Source organism: Cryptomeria japonica, chromosome 8, assembly GCF_030272615.1.
Source record: "Cryptomeria japonica chromosome 8, Sugi_1.0, whole genome shotgun sequence".
In the NCBI taxonomy this organism is placed as follows: Eukaryota; Viridiplantae; Streptophyta; class Pinopsida; order Cupressales; family Cupressaceae; genus Cryptomeria; species Cryptomeria japonica.
In genome coordinates this window covers 346475171-346489773 of record NC_081412.1, presented here as the reverse complement: position 1 = coordinate 346489773, position 14603 = coordinate 346475171, and the positions used below count along the sequence as shown (strand labels likewise).

Here is a 14603-nt window from a genome sequence, read left to right as displayed (position 1 = left end):
GACACACTTCTTAGGGTTGAGCCTGACTTGGAATTTCTCCAATCGATCAAAGATCTTTGTTAGGATGCTGAGATGTTCTGCTCTGGTGAAGAATTTAGCTAGTAAATCATCCACATAGTCTTCCATAAATGTGTGCATCATGTCATGGAATATTGTTGTCATTGCTCTTTGATAAGTGGCCCCTGCATTCTTTAAGCTAAAAGGCATAACATTCCAATAGTACGTTCCCCAAGGACAGGTGAACGCAGTTTTATCTTAATCTTTGGGAGCTATTTTGATTTGATTATATCTTGAGAAACTATCCATTAGTGAGAGCATTGCATGGCCTGCTGTGAGATCTACAATTATGTCGATATTGGGTAGAGGAAAGTCATCTTTTGGACAAGCTTTGTTGACGTCTCTGAAGTCAGTGCATATTCTGATACTATCATTTGGTTTTGATACTGGAACGATGTTGGAAATCCATTCTACATAGTCAATTGGTCGGATGAATCCGACGTCTAATAATTTCTTTAGTTCAGTTTTGACCATGAGTGCCACCTGTGGATTCATCTTTCATAGCTTTTGCTTGACTGGTTTAACTCCTGAAGAGATGGACAAGTGATGCATGATTAAGTGTGGATCCACTCCAGGCATATCGGCATATGACCAAGCAAAGTTAATTTGCTGTTCTCTAAAGAAAATGATGAATGCTGATCTTTCTTCCTCTGTCAGAGATTCTGCAAGGTGTATGTTTTTTATTGTCTCTGTGGTACCAATGTTGATTGATTGAGTGGGCTCAATCAATATGGGTGATCGCTCATGAAAGTGCTCAGGAAGAGTGTCAAGTCTCCCATCGTTAGGTGCCTTAAAAAGGTTTTCACCCTCAGATGCATCCTTTATTTTTACTTTTTTGTGATCTAGAGCTACCATTGTTTGGTTTTCAGCATCAGATCCTTTATTTGGTTTATTTTTGCGACTGAGAGACTTGGCACTCCCTGATTGGCAGACATCGTTACTTTGTTCACTGGTAGAGCCTATTTCTGGATTTACGGTACACAGGTAATGGATAATAGATTCATCATTTGGGAAAATTGGTATATCATGGATTTCAGGTTCATCCCAATCGATGAGGTCAGGAAAGACAAGTGGTAAGGAATCATTAGGTGGATCAAGTTCTGCTACTGTAAGTGTTAGGACAGAGTTTTCATTATGATTGTTCTTGTTTTTAAAGAAGTCCAGGATTTCGTCAAGGTCTTCGATGGTATTATCTTCCACATAGACTTGTTCATAATGTTTCTATTCACTTTCCTTGGCGTCATAGATATTCTGTGGTCCAAATTCAAGAGGTCTATCTTCTGTGTTATGTTCTTCTTGAGAAAGGGATATGGAATTAGTATTATCAGGGATATCTGTAGTAGCATTGGAGCAGGTACCCCATTCATATTCATTAGAATCAGTCTCTGAGGCATCATCCCAGATTCTATTAGTGCTGTAAACTGGTATGTTGTATGGTGAAAACAAATCTTTGATGATGGATACCATTTTGATAGTTTTTGTTGATTCTGTGTCAGATCCGGCTTCAATTTTCTGTATTTGTTCATAGACTGTGCTTCCTCGGGGAGAAATAGAGGTATCCGGAGATGATTTTATTGGTTCTTGAGATATTGGTGTTTGAATATGAGCTACTGCTGCAGATATGGCCCTTTTGTGTTTTAGAAGCTTTTCCTGATGTAACTTCTGATCTTGACGTTCCCGTGCCTTGCGGATTGTTTCTACTGATTCAAAGAGTGCTTCCTGCCAGGATTCTTCTTTGTACTTCTTCTTTACTTTCCATTGAGGTTTTGTAGTTAGGAAGGGTGGCCTTTTTAGTAGGAAAGTGAGCTCACAACCCAATCCTGCTTTGTTTCCATTGGGTTGTGAAGGAAGATCTATGGGTTTGGTGACTCCTTCTCTGCATTTCCCAATAGGTCCTTTACCGTCATATCCCATTTGCTGCATGATTAAGTATCCTTTTCCATACAGGTGTGTAGGTAGAACAATGTCCAGAGCAGCTACTCTATTATCTTCTTCCTCATCTTTGTATAACCAGCTAAGAATATCCTCGTCTTTTGATTCATGTGCTAGAGTGCCCAATTGGATGAAGGTACCATCAAATTTGGTGATGGGCTGAGTGACCAGATGTGTTGATGTAGTAGGCAAACCATGAGATCTAGGTGATGTTGGCAATTTGGCCAAACATAAGGGCTCCAAAGAGTATTCTCCTATGCCTTGGTCTTTGATTTGCATTTTTTGTTTGAAGTCTTCAGATAAGGAGTTGGGCTTTGTTGTTTGTCGATCTGATGTTGAAGATCGCTGCTTTTCTCTATTATGAGGAACCAAACTGTCTTGGGCTACCCCCATTGCGTTGCAATGTTGAAATGGATTGTGATCAGCAGATATGGAGACTTCTTGTCCGTCATAAGGAAATTTGACACACTGGTGATATGTAGAAGGTACTGCTTGCATTTCATGTGTCCAGGGTTGCCCTAACAAAATATTGTAGGTAAGATCTATGTCTAAGACCTGACACATAGTATCCTTTTGCACTGGTCCTACTTGAATGGGTAACATCACAGTTCCTTTAGAGGATCTTTCCTCATCATCATATTCCTTTATGGTAATCTTTTTATAAGGATCAATAGACTCTTCTGAAAAGCCTAATGCACGGATAAGCTTTAAAGTACATATATTAAGTCTGGCTCCTCCATCTATTAAGACTCTTTTTACTTGGTGTTTGCAAACAATGACTTCGATATGGAGAGGAGTATTATGCGGATGACTTAAGGAAGCATCGTCATGCGTTGAGAAGGTGAGGTTATGAGGTCCAGTCATATGGGCGACCATGGCTTGAAATCTGTCTGTATCCAGATTTTGAGGTACATTGGTTTCCAATAGCGCTTGTTCCAATATGTCTTTGTGCTTTGGTGATAGTTTCAGCAATTCTAGTATAGATATCTGTGCTGGAGTTTTGCGTAGTTGGCTAACCAAGTCATACTGGATTTTTGGTGTAGTAGTTGTAGGTGCAGTATGTCCTTTCAAGACATATTTTTGAGTTCGGGTTGTTACATTGATAGATTCATGATCACGCCGATCTCGGATGGTGATGACATTTATTTGATGATCTTCAGCTGATATGTGATTTATGGTGTTGTTGTAGATATGGTTGATACGAGCTCCGCGTGTATCATCTGAGGTTGAAGCTCCATCCTTGGTGTAATTTGGGAGAGGATTTTTAAAGGCTCCGTGATCACTGTTTGTTTTGAGACCATCCACTGTTAAGTTACCTCGATCAATCATATCCTGCACCATGTGTTTCAATCTCATGCAATCGTTCGTTTGATGACCCCTGTTACGATGGTAATCACAATAGTGTGAATCATTCCACCAAGGTGGTTTGATTTGGGGTTCATAGTTGCTAATTGGAGGCAAAGAAAGAATCTTGTGTGCCAAAAGTTCTCTGAATGCTGATTCTAGTGATTGCCCCAGTGGTGTGAAGATATGTTTTTGGAAATTGTTTGTGTTGTTGCGTGAATTGTTGTTAGGTCCTGGATTTATGTTTTTGCTTTGAGTATCATTGGTGTTGTTTGTGTTGAGTTGTCCTTGATCAGTGTTTGGTGCATATGTGTTAGCATTTGGATTAGGATTTTTAGGATTTTTCGTAGCCTGAGAATTTCTGGATAATGCAAGCACTGGTTGCTTAGATTTGGGATCATATGATTCATTGTTGCCTTCGTTTTTGTTTCGAGTCCAAAATCGAGATTTGTCAAGGTTGGTGTTGTTCTGGTTATTGTAGTTTGATGAGTTTGTTCCTTCCTTGTAGAATTTGAGTGTTCCCTTTTTGACACATGCTTCCTCTACTTGAATGCCATTTTCAATCAATTTAGCGAAAGATGGTATGCATTGAAGTTTTAGCCAGTAACTCATTTCACCATTCAAATTGTCAATGAAGATTTCCATTTTTTCCTTTTCAGGAATATCTCGAGGATATCTGGATACTATACGTCGCCAGCGTTGAAGGAACATCATGAATGTTTCATTGTTCTTTTGTTTGGTGTTGCAAACATCTAGCATGGTTATGGCGTGTTGGATGTTATAGGAATATTGGGTTATGAATTTGTTAACCAATTCATCAAATGATCTGACAGGTGGTGTAATTTTGGATAACCATTCCATTGTTTGCCCTCCCAAGCTTCTTGGGAATAACCTCATCAGATAGGTGTCATCATGAGCAAGTTCAAGACTCATTGTGCAAAATTCTCGAACATGATCTCGGGGATCACTTTTCCCATCATGTTTATCAAATTTGGGAACATCTGAGTTTGGAGGAAAAGGCACCATGTTTAATCTTCTGTCAAATGGATAGGGACAGATTTCGTTTAAAGAGTACCACACTGTTGTCCCTTGTTGCATATCTTGTATTTGTCGTTGTAACATTTGCATTTGTTGAGTAAGAGCAGCCAAAGGTATATTATCTTGTCGAGGGAAGAGTTCTTCCCTTGTATTAGTTCTCAGCTGAAAAGGTGTGTTAAATGGTATATTTTGCTCTGGAGTTTCTAGCTCAGGTATACGCATTTCTGGTATACGTTGTTCTGGAATATGTTGCTCAGGTATGTGAGTTTCTTCCTCTCTTTTTTGTTCTTGATACGCATATTGTTGAGATCCGGTTTTAAAGATGTTTGTGTCTAAATCTTCGGGAAGTTTAACGCCTTTACTTGTGAGCATGAGTAGATACTTTTCTTTGTCATCTTCCATGAGCCTTTCGACAAGTTTTTGGAATGAGGGGTTTTCCTGACATTCCTGAAGAAGCACTTCAGAAATTTCAGTTTCTTCTAAGTGTGGAACTTCAAAAGGATTTGATAATCTTCGATTCATACTAGACTCTGCGTGTGTCTCGCTTTGTTGGTTTCTTTGAGAGTGAGTAACAGGCATTTTAGTAGAAACTTTTAGTGATGAAGGGGACAAAAGCCTCGTTGATATGTTGCTCGGAGGTGAGTGGTTCTGGTCGAGATGTGTTATAAGTGATACACTCGTCGGGCAAGAATGCTAGATTGATTTTTCCTCTGCGGTTTATGATTTGATTAAAAGCAAACTTTTGATAGTAGACTCTTGTTTTTAAAGGTTCTTTGTCAAATTCGTTGGATTTGTTTTGGATATAACGTTTGACGTGATGAAGGAATACCCGATGAGATTTGAAGAGTTGACGATTGATGTATAAAAACTTGTTTCTCTTGATGAACTTGGAAAAACTAGGTTGTTGTTTCTTCAACGTGATGTTACGATAAAGGTTCTTTCTTCTCAGAATATGCGGATTAGTCATGCATGAGTGATCAATGGTTTCCTTTGATTTGTTTGGATTCAGTTGATCTTGTTTGGAATATTTTCAAATCTTACTCTATCAAAGTGAAGGTTTAGATGCCCCTTCACGACAAAGTGTGTCAAATGATATGGATAAAAGCCTCCCGATATGGAGACTTGATTTGACAACTTGAAATTTTTAAACAAGTGTTTTTGAGATGAAATCCGTAAGATGGTAAAAGATTCTGTTGATACTAATGATGAGGTTTCTGAATTATGATAAGATAGATATGTTTTATCGTGCGATCGGTTTAGGATTTTTACAACGTTTGTTTGGATACAAATTTAGCTCAAGAAATAGTTTTTAACAGTTTGTTTTTGTCACTCTGCTTTGATGAAAAATGATAATGATGGAAAAGGCTTCTGAAAAATGTTTTCAAAATTTTAAAATTCCTCACTATTTTGCCCTCTGTTTATATGTTTTTGATCACGCGCTAAAACAGAGACTACATGCGCTACCAAAATTACTTCACGCGCTAAAATAAGGACCACACGTGCTAGGCTGCCCCCAGACACGCGCTCAAGTTGTAACTGTTCAAGCAAAAGTTTTCTATCTGTTTAAAAAGTCATGCGTTACCCTGGGCCTGTAACGCGCTAACCTGTGAACCTGATGCGCTAATGTTTGGTTTTCACGCGCTAAGCTTATGCTTCCACGTGCTATACTATTTCTCTGATGCGCTAAATGTTTCAACACTGGTTTGATTTGGGATAAAACGCTACTGTTTGGAACTGACGCGCTAACTTGATGGTTGGATGCGCCAACAAAAATACCTCACGCACTAAGAAATTGGTCTTACACGCTAAACTGCCCTGATTTTTCCTTCGGTTGGTTTTTTTGCAAATTTTGAATTTTTTGTTGTGAATTTTTCAAGTTTGATGGATGATTTTTTGAAGTAGTAAATGCAAACACGGCACAAAAAGTACAACCATTTTGCCTAATCTAACAAAAAGTGTATGTTCTGTGAGGATGTGTTCAAATCCCCAATGTTTTAATAGGTTTGGATACGAATAATACACTTCAGAAAGACTCTTTATTCAAAGGTCATAAATAACATCATAGCCCACTAACCTCGATACTCCGTCAGCTCAAACAGCCGTGTCACCCCCTAGAGGGCACTCATTTTTTTGCCTTTTGCTAGAAATTAACCCAAAGTGAATTGCTTCACAGTTGAGTAGTTATCTTGGGAGATATATGGTGAGTAATCTTGGGGGCGGATTCTTCCCCACCCTTGCACTATGATGTTATAAATGTCTGGTTACTGACTCGGTTCAAAGCTTCTATTTTTATGGTTCGTAATCAGGCTTCCCGTTCGGCCATCAGTGATAAACTCCCTCAGGAGGCTTCCCAACCTTTAGAACAAAGGCTTTACGTATCTCAAGGATACTGGGGGAAGGCTAATCGCTGCACGCAACCGTTGAAGAGGACTTTCGTCACTTTCCACGTTTGATTATAGTGGGTTGGAATTCTTGGCGTCAAAGCCGTTCCCCACTTAGGTCGTTCCCTTCACACCGGCCATAAACGACTTTAAGAGTTGATTTCAACTCTTCGGGAAGGCAGGCCTGCTAAAGGTTTTATGCTTGAAATACATAAAGCTTTAAGAGTGGTTTGGCTTTTTGATCACCTAGTTAAGGGGAGAGCATATACCTTCCACTTTCGAGACAAGACAATCAAAGTTCTTTTTAAGCCTTCAATTCAGTGATTTGCTAATCTCTACTTTGGAGATGTTGCTCCAAAAAAAGCATGGTGTTCGTTTTAGTTCCTCAAAGCAATGATTATTTAATCTAGTGAAGGAACCTGCTCAACAAAGCAAAATTTTCGATATGGTCAACAAAAGAAAATCGAAAAAGGGGAATAACTTCCCTCTTTTGATTGTAACCAAATTTCGTAAGTGAGGTTCTTTCCTTTGCAAAATTTGAAAATGAATCCTTTTATACACCAAAGGATGGTGAGGTTCTTTTTATATCTACTTTTGCAAAAGGAAAGTTTGTTTTGTTCGTTTTAGAGCCTAAAATAAAGTTTTTCTCCTATAAAAGCAAGAAAATTTCCGATAGTGGTTCTTTTTTCGCCCAAAAGAAATAAGTGAGTTCAATTTTAAGAATAAAAGATGTTTAAAAATTTAAACTAACTTTAACTAAGTTAGTGAAAATCTTAACTATCTAAATATTCTAAGATTAAGCTCCTTTCTGCACCAAATTTGTTAGAATCCTGCAAGAAAACCAGAGAAAAAATAAAATAAAAAAATGTTAGATGATTTGGTGGACTTCCACAAGTCTAATTTTTTTTTTAAAATTTTCGGTTACAAATTTTAGTTCTTTTCTTTTTTGTCTGTAATGCGCTACAGAACAAACTGTACGTGCTACAAAATCTCAGTGATGCGCTAAAAGAAACTCGTGATGCGCTATACTATCTTCGAGATGCGCTACTCTATTTTTCTCCCGCGCCGAGACCTATAGAAAATTGTTAGAAGTATGATGCACTAAGAAAAAGAATTTACGTGCCATAGAATAAACTGTAAGCACTAAACAGTGAGCTGGATGCGCTATCTAACAGACCCGACGCGCCACACTATTTTTCAGATGCGCTACTCTATTTTTCTCCTGCGTTGATGCCTATAGGAAAAGATTAGTGGAATTCATGCGCTAAAGAAAGGACTTCACATGCTAGAGTATAGACCCCACGCGCTAAATAGTAAGCGGGATGCGCTAGACTGTTAACCGAATGCGCTAGGGAATGTTTCCCATGTGCTGATTCCTGTTTCCTGTGGACCTGCAAAAGTGGTTAATTTCAAAAACCGATTTGATATATGGGGTAATGCCCCACGGTGGGCACCAGAAATGTATGTGGGAAAAGCGGGTCGATAAAACTCAATATGTGAAAAATGGAGCTCTATGGAGCCTTGCTCACACACCCACAAGACTTCTTGGTGCAAGCTATGGAGTAATGAAGTATCACTCAACTTCCCAAGGTTGGTCCCATGGTTCTCTATCTTACACGGTCCCTCAAACCAATATTTTTGCTCTCAGATCACTGAGCAAAATGGTTTAGGGATAGCAAATGCAAGAATGAGGGATGCTTTTGATAGATTTTATAATGAAATGCATCCTAAGCTATGAATGATCTTAAAATGCAATAAACTAGATTATAAGATGACAAGGTTAGTATAAATACTATCCTAACATGATATATTAGTCCATGATTGAGCTAAATGATAAAGAAAGTATTCTAAACATGCATATTTAGACTAATTCCTAGTTAAAGAGAGGCTAAAATGATGAGCATAAAAATGATATATGAAAGCTTGAATGTATTTGAGCATAAGTGTGATACTACAAACTTGGATTGATATCCTTAAAATGGAGGAATGAGAGCTCTATTTATGGCAAAAATAGGGCAATGGATGGCTAGGATTGAAAGAGTTAATCAAGGGTTGAGTTTGAAAGTTGGGAATCCATGTTTGCAATTTGCACCAATAAAATGGTGACAAATGTCAACATAGGGTTGGGTTGAGAGAAGGGGTTGGAGGCATTAAATGCCTGAGAAGACCTTATGGTTATCTAGAGGGTAAGGGTCAAGCCTAAGTTAAGATTACCCATTGGATTAAGAGTTAATCCAAGGATAAATTCTTGTGCAAATGATTAAGAGATAATCATGGTCAAAGCGTTAAAGACTTGATGAGACCCTTGGGTTGGATGAAGGTTAAGTTAGGCAAAAAGTCTCTAACCATGTAAGAGGGTTGAATTAACTATTAATGGTTTGGGAGACTCTGGGGATATTAAGTGGTTGAAGACTTGAAGCCTTTAATGGTTATCAAAGACTTTAAGGTTTTAAGAAGTGACCTCCCTTTGCTTAGGGATGTGACAAAGTTTAGAAGATGGGTTAGGCTAATTAGAAGCGATTAGAAGAGTCTAGAAGGAATTAGGAAGGGGTTTAGGAAGCAAGTGGGAGATGTAGGAAAATGCAAGTGGATGGAGGGATAATAGGATTTAATTGAAATAAAGTTAATTTAATTCAATTTGGTTGTTATTTGGGGAAATTAAATAAATTAGATTTATTCAATTTAGGATAACTATTTAATTAAATTTGAATTTAATTAAAAGTGGATAGGGGGATTTAATTGAATAAAATGATTTATTCATTAAATGGTACAGTGAATTTAATTTAAATAAATTGAGTAATTTACTTAATTAAATAGAAGAATGTGGGTAATTTAATTAAATAGAAGAATGTGGGTAATTTAATTAAATAGAGAAATGAACATAAAATATTCATTTAGGAATATGGTCATTTTTATACGTCTACAACTATAAATATGATTATATAAAAGACAATTTATTTTCATAAAGCATGTAAACATTTACATTTAGTAGCACATAAATTTGAAAATGAATAATAAACCTTGAAAAAACTTGTCCTTTGATGAAGGGAAGTACACTATTAATGAATATATGTTGGATCTCAATATCCTATAATATAGATCTTATATTAGTAATCAAAGCTTAACATCTCATGATATAAACCTTAAATTGGTCTATTTTCTTCACTTACATTGTGTGACTTCTATCATGTATGTATTATACTCAATATGAAATGAAAGTATTTTACAAACATCATCTCTAACTCCCCCAAAATAAATGATAGAACCACAACATAAGGAATAAAGTCATGCAAATCCATTGTCCATTCAAATTTGTTGAAAATAGTTTGGCAAACTATCCTCATCAAAATAGGAAAATAATATAGTAGTGAAGGTCCTCACATAAAGAAGTGGATCACCTTTAACATTATACTTAGTACATAAGGGTTCCACTAATCCAATAGGTGAAGAATAAGTTAAAATGTCATATGCTAAATTTTGGCTCTTTGCAACTAATAGAAAGGAAGTAAAAACATTCAAATTTAAATTTGATGCCTTAGATCATAAAGATCATTTTCACATTTTTTTATGTTAGACGAATCAATCTTCATATCTCACACAACTAGAAGGAGTGAGTAGAGAAATGACAAATATTGATGACCAAATATTTATGACTTTTGAGTATTACTTCAAAAAAAAATTACAATGATCTCAAACCAAATATAAATACTTTTTTTATTCTTATGATCACAACTAAGACATAAGAGAAGAACATACAATTATTTAGATGCATTAAGGTATGAGATGTTCCATAACATCTCTTAAGCTCTTATTACCACAAAAGCTAGTTACTAGCTTTATAAAAAAGTGAATTAAGAATATTGTGCCAAAATGATTGATAATGTTAGTCTTTACTTTAATTATAGATAACCTAATTCTAAATGGAAAACACATTATTCCACCATAAATCTAAATTTATAATGCACATATATAATATATCCACCACATTGTGTTGTTCATCTAGAATCCCATTGAAGGATGCACCATCTTCCAATATTAAATACACGATGAATGCCAAGAATATTGAAGATGTTCTCAAAATCAAGAATATAATGATACATATATAAATATTTGATTTTCTTAACAACATTTCATGTAGATGATATCTACCATTCTCCAAGGACACTTGTATGTATCTCATTGAAATGTTATGAAAGAACAAGATATGTATTGTGTGAAGTTTCTCTTATGTAGTGAGTGCAATATTTTTTTTTTGTGTGTGATAAATTAAAATTGAGTGGTGTTATAAATATCAGCTAAGGAGACAAAATTAGTTAAAAGGAAAAAAAAAAAAAATTCATATTAACTTACCCTTCACATAAAAAAGACTATTATGATGTATAAAAATAGTGCTCATGTCATTCGAATTATTAATAGACATAAAATTTGATTTAATGAATTAGATGTATTAGATTAGACATGTACTTCACAAAAAAAAAGAAGATTTTTATACTATCTATTCCCAACATGAACTAATAGAAGGAAAGATAAATGATATATTTATTATTATTTAAACTAGAAAATTAAATAGAGACCATAAGATTGTTGCTGAATTTTTTAATTCTATATGCTCATTGGCTAAACTAATAAAAGAAATTGAATGCACTATATGCATTAGCATTCCTCCTTAGATTAAACATAAATATAAAAAAGATAAGAAATATATAACTATTCACTAACCTTTATTAAATATTATTTGTCTCATTGTTAATTTTAAAAATGTTTTAAACAAACAAATGTAAATTTTAATTATTTTATTGTAAATTATTTTACTCACAATCTCTTGTATTTTCTCTATTTCTATTTTTCAATAAATTAAAATCGACTAAAATATAAATAAATTGTATTGTTTGGCCCACAACTATTTGAATAAAAATAATTTTATTTATAAAAGAAGACAATAAATAAAATCAAAAAGTCGTATGAAAATAAATTTGCACTAAAAAGTTAAAATGGAAAATTTATAAGATTATATGGCTTACATCACAATAATATGAATTCTCACATTTTTCATCCAACAAAATGGTAGATAAAATAATTTTGACATTTTAAAAGAAATTTGAAAAAAAATATACATTATAAAATTTGGTCAAACTATTTTAATTCTAGCATCTCATTGACTCTTTGTTTTTTACTAAGGTAAGTAGGGGAATGCCCCCAACCCATATAGTTCAACACATAGAATAAAAAAACAACCAAGAGGTTTGAAAGAACAAACCAACCTAGAAACTAATTGTAATAATTACAGATAAAGAGACTGTCATCTAACAAAAAAATATTTTAAATAGAAACAACATCTAACATAGTTAAAGCCTAACAAAAACCATACACAAAAGAGCACATTATATTGAACACTACCATATGCTAAGAGTGGGGGGTGAATCATCATATATTAAAACTTAACCAATTTAACTGCTCAATTATCATTTACCATGTATGCATAAATAAATAATTGAAAACACAAAAAGAATCACACATGAACACCAAATTTTTTACATGGAAAACCCAATGAGGGAAAAACCATGGTGAGAACTATCTCATTATATGAAGAATAGTGTACAATGTTTAAGCTCAAGGTCAAGGAGCTCATTGCCCTTGATGTGGACTTGCAAGATAGAGGTGCAAAACCTCAGACAAGATACAAAAGACTTGCAAACATTGAAGATCACTTATTCAAGGAAAGATACATTACAAATAAAAGAAATACATCATTATTATTGAATTGTAAGAAACTACACCCACATATATGTTGATTATAGTTCTTTGTTAAAACAAATTTGAAATTGCCTTCATTACTACTCTATTATACTTATGAACCTTTGCACTACTTCACAAATATTTTGCATGACATATACAACTAATACATCAATATACAAAATGATTCCATTCTATATATACCATCCACAATCACAATAACATCAATTAGGTCATCCTAATTAGATGTAATGTGAAAATAAAGAACATCTAGCCCAAAAATAATCTCCAATGCATTGTAGAAGAAAAAATGAAATGTGTGAGGCATCACACCATGTCGACACACCTTTTGATCCATCCCAAATCATCACCTATAGATCCACATGCAACTGGATGAACCAAAACATTATAGGTCAGCTGCAAAATATAAAGTGGTTAAGGCATACCAATACAACTAACTCCAATTATGATGTGGACCACCAAAGACACATGTGGATGCTCAAGATAGCATCACTTATCACCAAGAAATCCAAATGAATAGACAATATCAATCAAACCAATTGAAGGGAGAGTAATGCAACACATTCTTGTATACTATCACCAGAATAGTCACACATAGCTGAATATCAACCATGATTCTTAGAAATCAACACCAAAGCTCTAAAAACTTCATGATACCTCTTTTTATACCTTTTGAAGCATTCACAAATAGACTCCACACATTTGTACGATCACAGTACTAACCCATTGTTATTGCATTATACTAGACCATGTTCGGACCAGGGAATGCTACCAATTTACACATTCAAATCAAGAAGTTCGACATTAATGACAACAAGAACTCATATTTGAAACACATTGGACTCTAATATATCTAGTCCCAATCTTCGACATTTTTTTCCAACATTTCCTACCATCTAGTAGCAATCGTAGTCTTCTTTTCTTTCCTTTGGTCTGTGACTTTGTCCTTTTGTTCTTTCTTTTTTTCTCTTTTCTCCATTTTTGAAACAATTGTAACCACTCCTATTGAATTTTTCCCATAAGAATATTAATAATCCTTACAATTTATCCCATGACCCTTTCCTGGGAGACATTTTTTTTCCTATTTTCACACAACCCATGCATTTCTGGGAATTTTCCAAATTATCAATCCTGACATTGAGATCTTCTAACTCTATGGAGAGAACCTGCAAGTTTTGTTCTTTTCTCATTATCTCTTTTTATCTGGGTTCTTTCTGCACCTCCTCGCCATAGTTTCTGGGTATATTGAGACCTTCTAGGGCTTAACCAGAGGGAGTGTTATAAGGTGGGGAATAAGATAAATTTCCTCTAGGGTTAAATTGTTGGTAATATTTGTTGTCATTTATGTCAGCCTGATGTGTAAAAATATATATTTTTAATTTATGTTTGTGAGGCATAGTTGAGAGTAGTTGTGCCTCTAACTTAGTTAAGTATTTGAAGATCGACAAGGAAGATAGTCTGGAGAAGTGATAGAGATATTCATGAGAGTATGTTATTCTAAAGTTAGGGTATGTGCTAATTTACATGATTCATGATTTTTTATATGATGTAGTCACTGTGGTTGATATCTACAAGCTCAAGAAGTCAATTGGAAGATGTCTTGGTTCAATTCCATATTCGGTTGATTAAGGAAATTTGTCTATGTATAGAACAATGTGATTTCTTATATCTATGCATAAGTATTTTCGTTCACATCTTGCTGAATTAAATGACTTGGGCGTGTGTTTCATAAGTTATGCTAAGAGGTATGTATGACATCCTTCTACCATTTTTCATGACAAAAACATTTGTACAGAGAAATTTATGAGTGTTTGTTCTCTACTTAGCAATTTGTCAATGTAAAGTGTTCATGTTAGCTCACTAGAATCCTCTGTATTCTACCATGCTATTTGGTATGGCTATGTAGTTTTGGGAGGATTTGAATAATGGTGTATTGGATTAGTGATATGATTTTCAAGTCTATTGGTTCTCCAATGCATAGTATTCTTCATATTGATGTCACACAATTTGTCTGATCTACATAATGTTTACCTACTTGGTGTTGTTTATCTTCTTCCTTAGAAACTAACAGTTGATTACTTTAGGAGATGTTTGTAG

The 14603-nt window shown here is 34.9% G+C and overlaps 1 pseudogene; it reads left to right on the top strand.

The window, feature by feature from the left end:
• Nucleotides 1–14135, top strand: part of LOC131045362 (photosystem I P700 chlorophyll a apoprotein A2-like) — a 39950-nt pseudogene extending 25815 nt beyond the window's left edge.
• Nucleotides 14136–14603: the final 468 nt, after the last annotated feature.